General features: G+C 44.9%; 1 protein-coding gene across 4 annotated transcripts in view; it reads left to right on the top strand.

Moving 5' to 3' along the window:
• Positions 1-255: 255 nt before the first annotated feature.
• Positions 256-14,651, top strand: part of WDTC1 (WD and tetratricopeptide repeats 1) — a 72,568-nt gene continuing 58,172 nt past the window's right edge. For 2 of the 4 annotated variants that reach the window (XM_079928576.1, XM_079928579.1), the window contains exon 1: positions 813-1,170. The gene's annotated coding sequence lies outside the window, so the exon portion shown is untranslated. Of the gene's footprint in view, positions 325-812; positions 1,171-3,943; positions 5,433-14,651 lie in introns of those variants that run through there. The other 2 variants (XM_079928578.1, XM_079928577.1) reach the window with 2 other exon arrangements.

Raw genomic sequence — 14,651 nt, forward strand, 5'->3', positions numbered from 1 at the left:
GTGGGGCCTGGTCTCTACCTCCAGAAGTTAGGCATGATAACTCCCTTGTGACCTTGGGAACTTCCTTAGAGAGGAATTGTTTCCTGCATCAGACTTGGGACTGCACAAGGCTGGAACGGCCTCTCTTTTTCAGAGGTGGGACCAGCAGTCTCAGATGGAACTTTCTCCCAACAAACTGAGTGTTCCCAGAGTGTGTGTGTGTGGCTGGCTCCCCTCCAGGCCACCGGTGTAGACTGATTATCTTTTATGCTCTTCCTTCAGGCCGGGAAGCCAAGAGTGAGGAATGTACCACTTCAGCAGCCCCCCAGAGCAGGAAGAAGTAAGGTGAGACTTGGCTCTGGGGTGACCCTGGGGCCCCAGCCTGAAGAGTCCCCCAATTAAGGGGCTCTGAGGGAGTCTTGAGGAGGCTCTTAGGAGACTGTGTCGGGCTCTGGGGGCAATGGGTGAGGGGAGTGTCCCAGAAGCGACAGGAGGGAGCATTTTACGCTCACATAGGGTGGAAGGTGCGTCCGGGTAACTAATGGCAACTGGGCGGGGTGAGCCCGCGCTGCGGGAGCTCTTCGACGGAGAAAAACTACGACTCCCAGGTTGCTCCAGGCTTAGCCCGGCTTTTCCGCCCGCCCACTGGCTGCCGGTCTGGCGAGCAGCGAAGCGGATTGGCCGCGGCCATGCGGGGCTCCCCAACTAGCAGGTTAGTAGGCGCCACCGGCAGCAGACGTTGACCAGGAGCGGGGGGTGGAGGGGCCCCTGATCGCCATTCTGGAAACGGCCGGGCGCTGTCTCTGTAGCGTAGCCGCTGGCTGTGAGGCGCGGGGCGGGGGCGGAGACTGCGTGGCGCAGGCGCGGTGCTGGGCTTCTCCTGGGTCCCCAGACAGCTGGAGGAGATAAACAGAGGAGGAGGAGGGAGGGGAGTGCGTGTGTGAGAGCGCGCGAGGGAGTGTGAGTGTGTGTGAGCGCGGGTGTGAGGCGGTGCGCAGGGGCGGGCGGAGGCGCTGTCCGGCCCCGGCCAGGCGCCAGGCGGGGAGCATGGGAAGGGGCTAGAGCTGCCCGGGCCCTCCAGCCCCCTCCCCGGGATCCGCGCCCCCCTTCCGGGGAGAGGGGCCGGGCCCCCCGGACGGACATGGGCTCCTGAAGTTGCGCCGCCACCGGTCCTGGGAAGAGGCCTGACAGGTACGGGTAGCCGCCGCCCCCTGCTCTCCGCGGGCGCCGAGGCGAGGACCGGCTCCGGCAGCCTCGGCACACGGGCCGCCAGCTCTGGGCCGGCCCCAGCCCTGCCGGCCCGGGGGCCTGGACCCGTCCGCCTGAGGGCTCCGGGGTGTCCCGAGAAGGGGCAGGCCTCGCCGGGTCGGAGGGCAGAGTGGGCCGGGGGCGGGGTGGGGACGGAGGGCTGGCAGGGACGTGGAGGGAAGGCTCTGGGAGTTTGGGGAGGCTCTTCCGAGGGAGAGGTGGAAGTCGTCCCATCACGGGACTTTTTTGCGGAGTTTTTGTTTGACATCTGATCTGGCGCCGGTCTCAGGAAGAAGGGGGCAGGTGGAAGTGTCGGGAGGGCAACGTTGACCTGACCTGCTCTCTCTTAGTTTCCATCTGTGTGTGTGTGTCCGTCCCCGTGTCCAGTCCAGGCTTCTGGCAGCCGCAGATGCCTTCAGTGGCCCATCCTGGCACCAAACTGAACTCTGCCGAGGTGTTTCCACCAGGCGACTGTAGCGCCCGTACAAAGGGCCTTTACTTGGGAACTGGCTATTCAGTACCCACTTCAAAGGGCAAATGGGAAGTGTGGAGTAGGAGAGAGACTGCGACCCAGCAGGATCCAATTCTCGTTGCTGAAAGCTGCAGTGAGACGCCCCCTTGCCAGCCAGGTTGAATTCGCATAGTGCCCTCTGGCTCTCTCTTCTGCAGGTGTACTACTAGGGTCTCTAGAAAAGAGGCATCGGGATTTATGACTAATGTCTAACAACCTAATTTGACTATTTCCTCCAAAGGTCTTTCCTTCTATGACTTTCTTTAACTTCCTGAGGTAGTGGTAAAGCAACTTTAAAAAGTTTTCCTCTCAAGTTAGTGAGTTTAAAAGCATGGTAGGGTGGATGTAGCTTCCCCATTCTTCCCAAAGATGGGATAGATGATCAGGGCAAAGTGGCAGTTAAGTCTTCCCTTTTAATAAGGCCTGAAACAGTTTTGAGAAGAAGATTATTATTCTGAGGTCACTTCCTGACTCAAAGGCATTATGAAATCCCCACCTAGGGCACAGGTATGCCCCGTGGCCTCACTAAGCTTTTCTGTACATTGCAGTCCTCCTTGAGTGGCCAGTCTGTGTTCACTAAGTTGAAGGAACTACTAAAGGATATTTTTGGTTTGAATTCTGGCTGCTGCTTCTTTGTAATTATATTTTTAAAGGGATTGAATTGAATCTTGGCTATTGAGCATAGTGATAGCCAGATCCTCTATCACAGGCCAAGGAGTAATTAGTAGGGCTCCTTTGGGCCGAGTCTAAGACTAACAATGGATTTTTTCATTGCAGTTTGTTGTATTTCATCGGCAGGTGGGAAACAACCTTTTCTGCCATAGTTTGTGATCATGCTGCTTAATTCTGAAGTCCAGCTGTCCTTCCCTCTTAACCTCTTTGGGGACACTTACGTTCAGGTCACATCCCACTTTGTAGAAGCAGTGCTTTGGGTCAACTCTGAAGAGTAACTGAACAACAATTCATATTTCTGCCTGGGACTCCTTCCCTTGGGGTCACTGAAGGAAAGAGAATATGTGTAGTGATTGTGGTGATGGTGTTAACATTGATGATTTGCCAGTTTTGTGTTTTAAAGTTGTGAAACAGCTGACAGTTTTTCTAGCTGGTAAGAACTCATGGGACATCCTATGGAGGGTATTTTCACGCATGTGGGCTTCAGAATCTGGAAGGATACAACTGAAGAAGCCCTCTGCTAAAATCTGTGGCTCCTGAGGGGCCAACTGCTGGGAAGACCCAAAAGTGTGACTTTAATTATTCTTCAATTATTTTTATTTTTCTTCTCTCCTTTTTGAATTAAGGCGTATAGCCCACGTGTGCAGTCCTGGGTCTCAGAGAGGGAGTCATAGACAACGTGTAATGTGGTGATACTTAACCTTTTCATTTGGGCCACTGGTTTAATGATCCATTCTGTTTCCTTTCTTCTTTTATCCTCACCTTTCCAGATTCTCCACTGCATCTTTGGGCTGCCAAACCCATATAATTCTTAGGCTGTGCTTTCTTCTCAGCTGTCTAATAAGCTCTTCAAAAACCCAAGCCCTGACAATTGCCATCAGAAACCAGTCCCTTGGTGTTACGTTTAATTCTGGCTAATTTACTTTGAGGGATATTTACTAACTGGAATACATCCTAAAAAGTGACTGACATTTATTGAGGACCTGGTATATGTCACGCTCTGTGCTAGGTAGTGTTCTTACTTTACCTAATTTAACCTTCATGACTACCGTGTGAAGTGAAAGTTTTTCCTATTATACATATGAAGACACAGGTTCAGAGAGGTAAAATAACTTGCTTAAGGTCACACAGCTAGTAAGTGAAAGGATCAGAATTCAGACCCAGGTCTGTCTCCTCAGGGACTGTGACACTTGAGCAAGGGCTGAAAGGACCAAAACTAAGAGCCTGGGGGAACACATACTTGAAGAACTGTCTTTGGGAAAGGAACTGGACTTTCTCTGTGTGATTCTGCAAGGCAGCACTAGGATCAAAGGATGGAAATTCCAAGAGGGTAGATGTTGGCTTGACAGGAGAGAATTTGGCTTTCTAAAAACACAATGGGCTGCCTTGTGGGGGAGTGAGTTACCCATCATTGGAGGTATTCAAGCAGAGGCTTTGCCACTTCTTATCAAGGATATGGTAGAGTAGTTCATACTTATGTAGTTAAATTGGACTGAGTTTTTTTTTCAGTATTTTAAACTCTGTTATTATATCAAATTCCTGTCATTTTGATCTGTAAAAATCTAATACGTATTGAATACTTACTTTGTGCCTGGCACTTGCTGAACACTTTTCCTACAATATTTCATTTAATCTTCAGAAGTCCCCTGAGGTAAGTATTATCACTATTTCCACTTTACAGATGAGGAAACTGAGGGTCCAGAAAGTTGAAAAATATGCTGGAGGTTACACAGCTAGTAGTAGTAGGGCTGATATTTGAACCTATGTCTGCACCTTCTTAGCTGTGTAACCTAGAGTAAAGCACATGTTCTCTCTGAGCTATACTTTCGTCATATGTGAAATGAGCACCTACATTACAGTGGGTATATAAGGACTAAATGATGTAATACATGCTTTTCACTAGATCTCATCTTTTGCCCCCAAGAGCCTGGGTTTGGGGGTAAAGGGCTGCCACTTTGGTTTCTTCAGGTTGAATTCAGGCCTGACTGAAACCCTGAGAGTCCTGGGGTTCATTCTTGGTGCTATTAGTAACAGCTGCTGACTCCACAAAGGGCTTTGTGGCATTAGTAACTAATACCTTAAAAACTTGAGGCCTGAATAAGAGGAGTATTCAGCCAACAGGTTGGAGTATTGGAGGCAGTGTCAGAAGCTGTGTGGAAAGAAAATTCTCACCCTATTGTAGAATCAGATTCAGGGATCACTGTTTGCATTTTTATATTTAATGTCTTATTTTAGGGTGAACAAGGTCACAACTGCTAGAGCTGTGACAGAGCGGGATGCCAAGAATAATAACCCTTAATCCTCCCTGTAGCCATCTGGGGAGGTATTAACCCCATTTTCTTGGGGAAGGGAGCAGAGCAGGATCAGTCCTTGCCCAGGTAGCTATCTACAAGCTCTCTAGAGACAGTGTTAGGGTCAGGACCTTGGTAAAGTTTTGTCCTTGTTCATAACCCCCAGATTCTGTTTTCAGAAAGCATAAAACTGTGCTTATTCCTGAACCTTTTAGAGAGCCTTTATCAGAATGGGAGGCAGGCTTTTCTGGTCAGGGAGCTTCATCAGTTGAGGCCTGAGTGTTTGGGTGCCAGTGGCTTACCTGGTTCCCTCTTGAGTCAGACATCTGGATGTAACACAGCTGCAAATGAATCAGAAAGGAAGCATTTCCAAATTGACTGGCTTAGTTCTCCTTGACCTTTCTGCTAGGAGTAAAGTTAGGGGGCAAAACTTAAAAGGCTCCCCTGTGAAAAGGTACTTTGAGTTGTGGCAGGATTTGGAAAGATGCAAGTTAAAGCCAAAATGCAAGACTGTGGATGCTCTTGAATACAATGAGAAAGGCTGGCATTATCGGAATATGCTTCCATTTCTCTTTCTGTTCCCTTCCATTACCTTAAGGTAATTGTGGCCCTAGGAGAAGGCAGATAAATTATCTATGATCACTGAAAAGCAAAGCTCTGAAAACATCAGGAAAATTTTTCACAAAACTCAAATCGCGATACAGAACCATACAGGCAGAGAAGACATCCAGGTGAGTTTTCATCCAGAGCCTCCCACAAGTGAAGCATTTCTTAGGATGGCCTTCCACAGAGAAAGCTTCAGTCAGCCCCATATGGAATCATTTAAGCCAGGAGCCTCAAAGATGGCAGAGAACTTTTCTGAAGATGCTTTGCCGATGGGCTTGTCCTACCATCCACACCTTTCTCAGATGATGTCCTTGTGCCAACTTAGTCCATGACCCTGAAATGCAATCTTTAAATTTGTGTTTAAGACCAGCAGAGTCAAGGTGATTTTGATTCCTTAGCCTAACCCTAAGAAACGGTAAGAGACAAAGTTTCTATTGGGGAAGACTGCTTGGATGTGGTCTGATTAAAGATAATAGTAGTAACTCTTTTTTAGTGGCCAACAGCCTGGGTCCTGGAGTTAAGCTATCTAGTTTGACTCTTCATTTAATTACTGTAACTTTGGGCAAGTTAACTTCTCCATGCCTCAGATCCTTTATCTATAAAATGAGGATAATAGTAGTACCTGTCTCACAGGGCTGTTACGAGGAGTCTGTCAGATAACACTTGTAAAATGTTTAGAATGTTCAATAAATATTATTTACTATGCTCAGTGTCAGGCATTTTACATATGTGGCTCTTCCATTCCTCATCAGTCTGTGAAGGTAGGCTTTATCATCCCTGGTTGGTTTTTTTTTCGGTACAAGGGCCTCTCACTGTTGTGGCCTCTCCCGTTGCGGAGCACAGGCTCCGGATGCGCAGGCTCAGCGGCCATGGCTCAGGGGCCCAGCCGCTCCACGGCATGTGGGATTTTCCCGGACCGGGGCACGAACCCGTGTCCCCTGCATCGGCAGGTGGACTCTCAACCACTGCGCCACCAGGGAAGCCCAATCCCTGTTTTTCTTTTAATTAATTAATTTATTTATTTATTTTTGGCTGCTCCAGGTCTTAGTTGTGGCGTGCGAGATCTTCGTTGCAGCATGTTTAGTTGAGGCATGCGGGATCTTTAGTTCTGGCATGCAGACTCTTAGTTGAGGCATACATGTGGGATCTAGTTCCCCGACCAGGGATCAAACCTGGGCCCCCTGCATTGGCAGCATGGAGTCTTACCCACTGGACCACCAGGGAAGTCCCATCATCTCTGTTTTATAGATTGGAAAACTGAGGTTTAGAAATGCTGTCACACAGAAAGTGGGTGGCAGAACTGGATTGAACTTTAGGACTGTCGGACTCCACAGCCCAACTCTTTTTATTTTATTATACTAGTTCCAATTACCTTTATGCATTGGAAGTGCTTTTTTTTTTCCTATAGGATTGCTTCAGTAGGAAAACCATCGCAAATAGAGTGAAAGGAAACTTGCATACATCTTTTGCATAATTCAGAATGTTGAAAGGGGGTCAGCTGTCACTCAATGGGAGCACCTCCCTGCAGTGGTAGGCAGCAAGTCCAGAGGAAAGAGAATACAGATGACTTGGGTTCCATCTCCACTCTACTGCTACCTAGCAGTGTGTCCTTAGAATTATGGGATAAGGGCATTGGAACGGGTTTTGCAGCTCATCTCAGAGTCTACCTCTCATTTTACAGATGGGTAAATAGGCTGAGGGAATGAAATGTCATACTCAGAGTCACACAGCCAGAGTTAGAGGCAGATCTTGGCCTGGAGCACAAGACCCTAATCCCGGTTTAGTGCTTCTTCCTCAGTACCACATAGCATTGTGCTTCAGTTCTCCTTTGTTAAATGGGGATGATAATAACTTTCTAGCTTCCTCACAAGATTGTTGTGAGGTTCAAATGAAAAGCATGAACGAAAGCATTCTGATAGGTATAAAATACTGTTTGTATGCAAGGTAGTCATGCTGTTATTCATTCAGCAAGTATTTATTGGTACCTGCTAAGCCCACATCACTCCTTGGGGACCCAGGAGGATCAATAGGTGAATCAGATAAAGAGCTGGCCCTCAGGATGCTTCTAGTCTTTTAAGGAAGAGAAGCCACATAAATAACTACTGTTCAAGTTAGGAGACAGATGAAGGAAAGGGTGAGAGCTAAATTTTCTTTTCATAAGTTGTCATTTTGAGGTAGAGAAAAGAAGAAAGTGTTTTGGGACTTTTCCTCCTTTACAATTGAGATATAATTTACTTACCATAAAACCTACCCTCTTAATGTGTGCAAATCTGCGCTTTTTAATATATTCACAAAGTTGTGCAACCATCACCAATATCTAATTCTGGAACATTTTCATCACCCCCCAAAAGAAACCCATACCCTTTACCTATCACTGCCTACCCCCAATCGTCCCATCTTCTCCCTCAACACTAGACAACCACTAATCTACTTTCTGTCTCTATAGCTTTTTCTATTCTTGACATTTCATATAAATGGATTCATACAATATGTGGCCTTTTGGGACTGGCTTCTTTCCCTTAACACAATGTTTTCAAGTTTCATCCATGTTATGGATGAATCAGTACTTCATTCCTTTTTATGGAAGAATAATATTCCATATATGGATATACCACATTTTATTTATCCATTGATGGACATTTCGGTTGTTTCTACTTTGGGGATATTATAAACAATGCTGCTATGAGTGTTCATGTACAAGTTTTCATGTGGACATAGGTTTTCATTTCTCTTGGAGTAGATACCTAGGAGTAAAATTTCTGGGTCATATGGTCACTCTAAGTTTAACTTTTTGAGAGGAGGCTTTTCTTAAACGATTTTTTCTTATTGAAAATAATACTGTCACTCACACTTAGTATTTACAGTGTGCCAGTTATCCCGTGTAATCCTCACAACAGCCCTGAGGTAGGTACAATCATTATCTCTGTGTAACAGTTGAAAAAACAGCCAGTGTTTCTTGAATTATCACATGCCAGGTATTGTGCTAAGTGTTTTACAATGCATTACCTCATTAATGCTCCCAATAACCCTGTGAGATAGATATTATTACATATACCTATATAGCAGGTGAAAACAAAAATAAAACAAAAAACCCAGGAGCTTAAAAGTAAACCGTTTTGGGGGCTTCCCTGGTGGCGCAGTGGTTGAGAGTCCGCCTGCCGATGCAGGGGACACGGGTTCGTTCCGCGGTCCGGGAAGATCCCACATGCAGCGGAGCGGCTGGGCCCGTGAGCCATGGCCGCTGAGCCTGCGCATCCGGAGCCTGTGCTCCGCAACGGGAGAGGCCACAACAGTGAGAGGCCCGCGTACCGCAAAAAAAAAAAAAGGTGAACAGTTTTGCCCAAGAACGCAACCTAGTGTGTGGTAGAGCCAGATTCAAACTCAAGTTTCTTTCCATCCAAAGCTAGTTTCTAATGACTATTTCCACATTAACACAAAATAATAAAAGTTAACAGTAGAATACTTGGAAAATACACAGGAACAGAAAGAAAAATATATCGCCTGTTGTCCTACCAGAGACATGACCACTGGCTAACAATTTTGGTGCATATCCTTCTTGTTGTAGCATTACATATGTACATTTTTTGGTTTGTATTTTTTCCCCCAAGGCTGGGATGGCTATATATATGTCTTAAACCTAATTTTTAAACTAAAATGATTAATGGTTTTTCCATTTCATTAAGCAGTCTTCCATGTTTTGAATGACTCTATAATAGGAAAAAAAGTGGGTTTTTTGGGGTTTTTTTGCCGCATCATGAGGCTGGTGGAAACTTCGTTCCCCAACCAGGAATCGAACCCGGTGCCCCGGCAGTAGAAGCGTGGAGTCCTAACCACTGGATGGCCAGGGAATTCCCAGAAAGAAAGATTTTTAAAAGGGCTTTATTAGAGAGAATTCCAAATGTATACAAAGTAGAAGAGTATAATAAACCGCCATGTACTCATCATCCTATCTCAATAACTGTCAACATCCTGCCATTCTTTTTTTTTTTTGCAGTACGCAGGGCTCTCACTGTTGTGGCCTCTCCCTTGCGGAGCACAGGCTCCGGATGCGCAGGCTCAGTGGCCCTGGCTTACGGGCCCAGCCACTCCGCGGCATGTGGGATCTTCCTGGACCGGGGCACAAACCCGTGTCCCCTGAATCGGCAGGCGGACTCTCAACCACTGCACCACCAGGGAAGCCCCCCATCCTGCCATTCTTGTTTCACCTATACCTCCCCTGCTTTCCACCCACTCATTCTATTTTTCAGGTGAAATTTAGAAACATGAAAACACACTAATCTTGATTGTATAATTTTAACAAATGGATATACCCATGTGAACATACCTCCAATATCCGTGAAATCATACTCCCATCAATATATAGAAAGCCTTCTATCACTCTAGAAAGTTCTCTGGTGTCCTTTTCTTGCCAATCTCCACACACCCAGGCAACATTTCTGATTTTTTTTAACTATACTTTGCCTGTTTTAGAATTTCATCTAGATGGAATCATACAGTATGTACTTTACGTCTGGCTTCTGTTGCTCAGAATCTAAGAGATTCTTCCATGTTGTTGCCTGTATTAGTAGTTCCTTTTTTTTTTTTTTCTGTACGCGGGCGTCTCACTGTTGTGGCCTCTCCCGTTGCGGAGCACAGGCTCCGGAAGCGCAGGCTCAGTGGCCATGGCTCACGGGCCCAGCCACTCCGTGGCATGTGGGATCTTCCCGGACGGGGCATGAACCCGTGTCCCCTGCATCGGCAGGCAGGCTGTCAACCGCTGCGCCACCAGGGAATCCCTCCTTTTTTCTCTTATATAATAACTTTGTTGGGATATAATCCATATGCCATATAATTCATGCATTTAAAGTATACAATTCATTGGTTTTTAGTAGACTCACAGATGTGCAACGACCACCACAGTCAATTTTAGAACATACTTATCACCTCAAGAAGAAACTCCAAACCACAGTGAAATACCACTTCACATCCACGAAGATGGCTATAATTAAAAAAAAAAAAAAAAGTGTTGGTGAGGGTGTGGAGAAAGTGGGACCCTTATACATTGGCTGGTGAGACTGTAAAATGGTGCAGCTACTATGGAAAACAGTTTGGCGATTCCTCAGATAGTTAAACATAGAATTACCATATGACCCAGCAATTCCACTCCTAGGTATATACCCCAAAGAATTGCAAACAAGTACTCAAACAGAGACTTGTACATGAATGTTTATAGCAGCACTATTCACAGTGGATGAAGGGATAAACACAATGTGGCATAACAGTGCAATGGAATAGTACTCAGCCATAAAAAGGAACGAAGTACTGATACGTGCTGCAACATGGATGAACCTCAAAACATTATAATACGTGAAAGAGGCCAGACACAAAAAGGCCACAAATTGTAGGATTCCATTTATATGAAAAACCTAGAATAGATAAATCCATAGATACAGAAAGTAAATTAGTAGTTGCCAGGTGCTGGGGGGAGGAGGGAATAGGGAATGACTGCTTAATGGGTATGAGGTTTTCTTTGGGGTTGATGGAAATGTTTTGGAATTAGCTAGAGGGGGCGGTCCCACAACGTTGTGAATGTACTAAATACCACTGAATTGTACACTTTAAATGATTAATTTTATGTTACGTGAGTTTCAATTCAATTAAAAAAAAAGGAAACATATCCTTTAGTTATCACCCCTCTACCTCCTGTCCCCTCCAGCCCCAAGAAATCACAAATGTACTTTCTATTTCTATAGATTTGCCTATTCTGGACTTTTTATATAAATGGACTTATATGATATGTGGGCTTCTTTCACTTAGCATAATGTCTTCAAGTTTCATCCATGTTGTAGACATGTCTCAGTACTTCATTCCTTTTTCTGGCCAAATAACTTTCGATTGTATGGATAAACCACCTTTTGTTTATCCATTGATCAGTTGATGGACATTTCGGTGGTTTCTATGTGTTACCTATTGTGAATAATGTTACTATGTGCATTCTTGTACACGTTTTCTTATGGAGTTTCTTTGTTTTGTTTTGTTTTTTTTACTGGTACGCGGGCCTCTCACTGTTGTGGCCTCTCCCGTTGCGGAGCACAGGCTCCGGACGCGCAGGTTCAGCGGCCACAGCTCACGGGCCCATCCGCTCCGTGGCATGTGGGATCTTCCCAGACGGGGGTACGAACCCGTGTGCCCTGCATCGGCAGGCGGACTCTCAACCACTGCGCCACCAGGGACGCCCGAGTTTCTTTGTTTTTAACAAAGTCACTTTTTTTTCCTCCTGACCTTGCATTTCAAAGCTAGCAGAGGTAATAAAGACATCCTATTCTCTGTGCCCCACCATCTGCAGTGGAATCCTCAGTGTCAGCTTTGTTTCTCTGGTAGGGAATGAAATATGGAAGAAATGTTGTAACCATGCCAGTGAGTATAGATAACAGGAGTTATCAGGTCTTAGTAGAATTCAGGTTTGGTGGAAGTCTATTAAGCACCTACCACGATCCAGGTATATATTTTGTACTTTCATATATATTTCATCATTTATTCCTCACAAAGATCCATTGAAGTAGGTTAGTATCCCTATTTTACAAATGAGGAAATTGAAACTCAGAAACATTAAGTAACTTGCACAACTACGGGGCTGAAATTCAGGCCCAGGTGCCTAAGTATTTCAAGTCTGCTTCTCTTTCTGCTGCGCTAACCAGAGCCTAAACAAGGACTATGGCATACCTGAAATGGGTGGTTCCTCATGTTTGTTTGGATATTACCAATTCAATCCTTGGTTCCAGATGAGTAATCTTCTCCAGATGTACTTTCTTCTAGGGTTTGGTAACCTTAGGCTCTTATATTACTGGTACCCTTTTCATTTTGAAGTGCGAGGTTAATTCCTCCACATTTAACTGTTAGTTGAATTTTATTAGCTTCCTTTGTAACTATACAAAGATGTGCCCATTGAAGAAAGTTTCCCAGTAGCCTAAGTTTTTGGTTAATCATTAGAGAAATGCAAATTAAAACTACAATGAGATATCATCTCACACCGGTCAGAATGGCCATCATAAAAAAATCTAGAAACAGTAAATGCTGAAGAGGGTGTGGAGAAAAGGGAACATTCTTGCACTGTTGGTGGGAATGTAAATTGAATGGAGAACAGTATGGAGGTTCCTTAAAAAACTAAAAATAGAACTACCATACGACCCAGCAATCCCATTACTGGGCATATGCCCTGAGAAAACCATAATTCAAAGAGTCGTGTACCAAAATGTTCATTGCAGCTCTGTTTACAGTAGCCAGGACATGGAAGCAACCTAAGTGTCCATCTATAGATGAATGGATAAAGAAGATGTGGCACATATATACAATGGAATATTACTCGCCATAAAAAGAAATGAAATTGAGTTATTTGTAGTGAGATGGATGGACCTAGAGTCTGTCATACAGAGTGAAGTAAGTCAGAAAGAGAAAAACTACTGTATGCTAACACATATATATGGAATCTAAGAAAGAAAGAAAAAAAATGGTCATGAAGAACCTAGCGGCAAGATGGGAATAAAGACACAGACCTACTAGAGAATGGACTTGAGGATATGGGGAGGGGGAAGGGGGGGCTGTGACAAAGTGAGAGAGTGGCATGGACATATATACACAACTAAAATAGATAGCTCGTGGGAGGTAGCCGCATAGCACAGGGAGATCAGCTCGGTGCTTTGTGACCGCCTGGAGGGGTGGGATAGGGAGGGTGGGAGGGAGGGAGACGCAAGAGGGAAGAGATATGGGAACATATGTATAACTGATTCACTTTGTTATAAAGCAGAAACTAACACACCATTGTAAAGCAATTATACTCCAATAAAGATGTTAAAAAAAAAAAGTTTGTGGAAGGGATGGTGTTAAGTTCTAGGCATTTTAGAGCTCTGGGAATAGAATACCTTTTAGAAGGTGTAACATCTGCATAGCAGCTCATATTTTCTTTATAACATTAAATCAGGGCTTCCCTGGTGGCGCAGTGGTTGAGAGTGCGCCTGCCGATGCAGGGGGCACGGGTTCATGGCCCGGTCCGGGAAGATCCCACATGCCGCGGAGCGGCCGGGCCCGTGAGCCATGGCCGCTGAGCCTGCGCGTCCGGAGCCTGTGCTCTGCAAAACATTAAATCATATCTTTTCCTTTGTGCCTTAGGTATTTTTATATTTCTCGTATTCCTGACTCCTAGAAGCTGGCTTCCTTCTTCCTCTTTTCCATTTAATATCAGCTAGAGTTTGCCTGCAATATCCTGAATTACAAGTAAATGCCATTCCTAAACCTTTGTATTCTAGCTAGAGGAAGTCTTTATTGAGCTTTCACGTTCTGCCAACAAATTAGCCCTCGGTGTTATTAGAGCTTTAAGTGTGAAAATCAGGGTTTATTCATTAACTGTGCTATCCTTAGGATGAAGAAGATACATTAAAAGTTGCTTGTTGTCTGGGAATTCCCTGGTGCTCCAGTGGTTAGGACTCGGCACTTTCACTGTGGTGGCCAGGGTTCAATTCCTGGTTGGGAAACTAAGATCCCGCAAGCCATGTGACTCAGCCAAAAAAAAAGTTGCTTGTGGTCTGTTAAAGTCCTTATTCTTCATTATTGATTTCCCAGTTGTCTGTCTAGCTCTACTGTTATATGTTTAGTTTGTTTCCCCTACTGTCATTTTTGTGCTCTCTTCTAAGATGTGTGAATAAATGAGTATAAATAAAATTTAATTTAGTATTCCATGTTGTTCCTTCTGAATTTACTGTCCTAGCTATTCATTTTGGTCGTTTGGTTAAATTAGCCTTTTTCAGTCCCTCTTTGGAGCTCTGATTACAGTAGCCTTGGTGCCATTGATATACAATTAATGACAACTATATTGTGTGCTCTTGAAGAGACGGGTCTGTGTTCGGCTTGTTCTTTGCTGTAGTTTCAAAGTTTAGCGTAGTGCCTGGCAAAACAGGCATTGAAATTTTTACCTTAGGGATTCCTTTTTTTTTTTTTTTTTTTTTAATTTGGCTGCATCAGGTCTTAGTTGAGGCATGCGAACTCTTCCTTGTGGCATGCGAACTTTCAGTTGCGGCATGTGGGATCCAGTTCCCTGACCAGGGATTGAACCCGGGCCCCCCGCATTGGGAGCACAGAGTCTTGGCCACTGGACCACCGGGGAAGTCCCCACCTTATGGATTCTTGAAGTCACTTATTTCCGTCTTTTTGCCCCTCAGCAGAACTGAGCATTATGTAATTTGCATACTGCACCAGAGATAGAAATCCCCTTGATGTAGTCTTTTCTAGAGTTTAATCATATATAATATATATAACTTCCTTTTGCCAATTCCAGTCTTTCATTCGTATCATTTCATATTTATGAGTTCTTT

The sequence above is a fragment of the Stenella coeruleoalba genome (assembly GCF_951394435.1).
Source record: "Stenella coeruleoalba genome assembly, chromosome: 1".
NCBI classification, from domain to species: domain Eukaryota; kingdom Metazoa; phylum Chordata; class Mammalia; order Artiodactyla; family Delphinidae; genus Stenella; species Stenella coeruleoalba.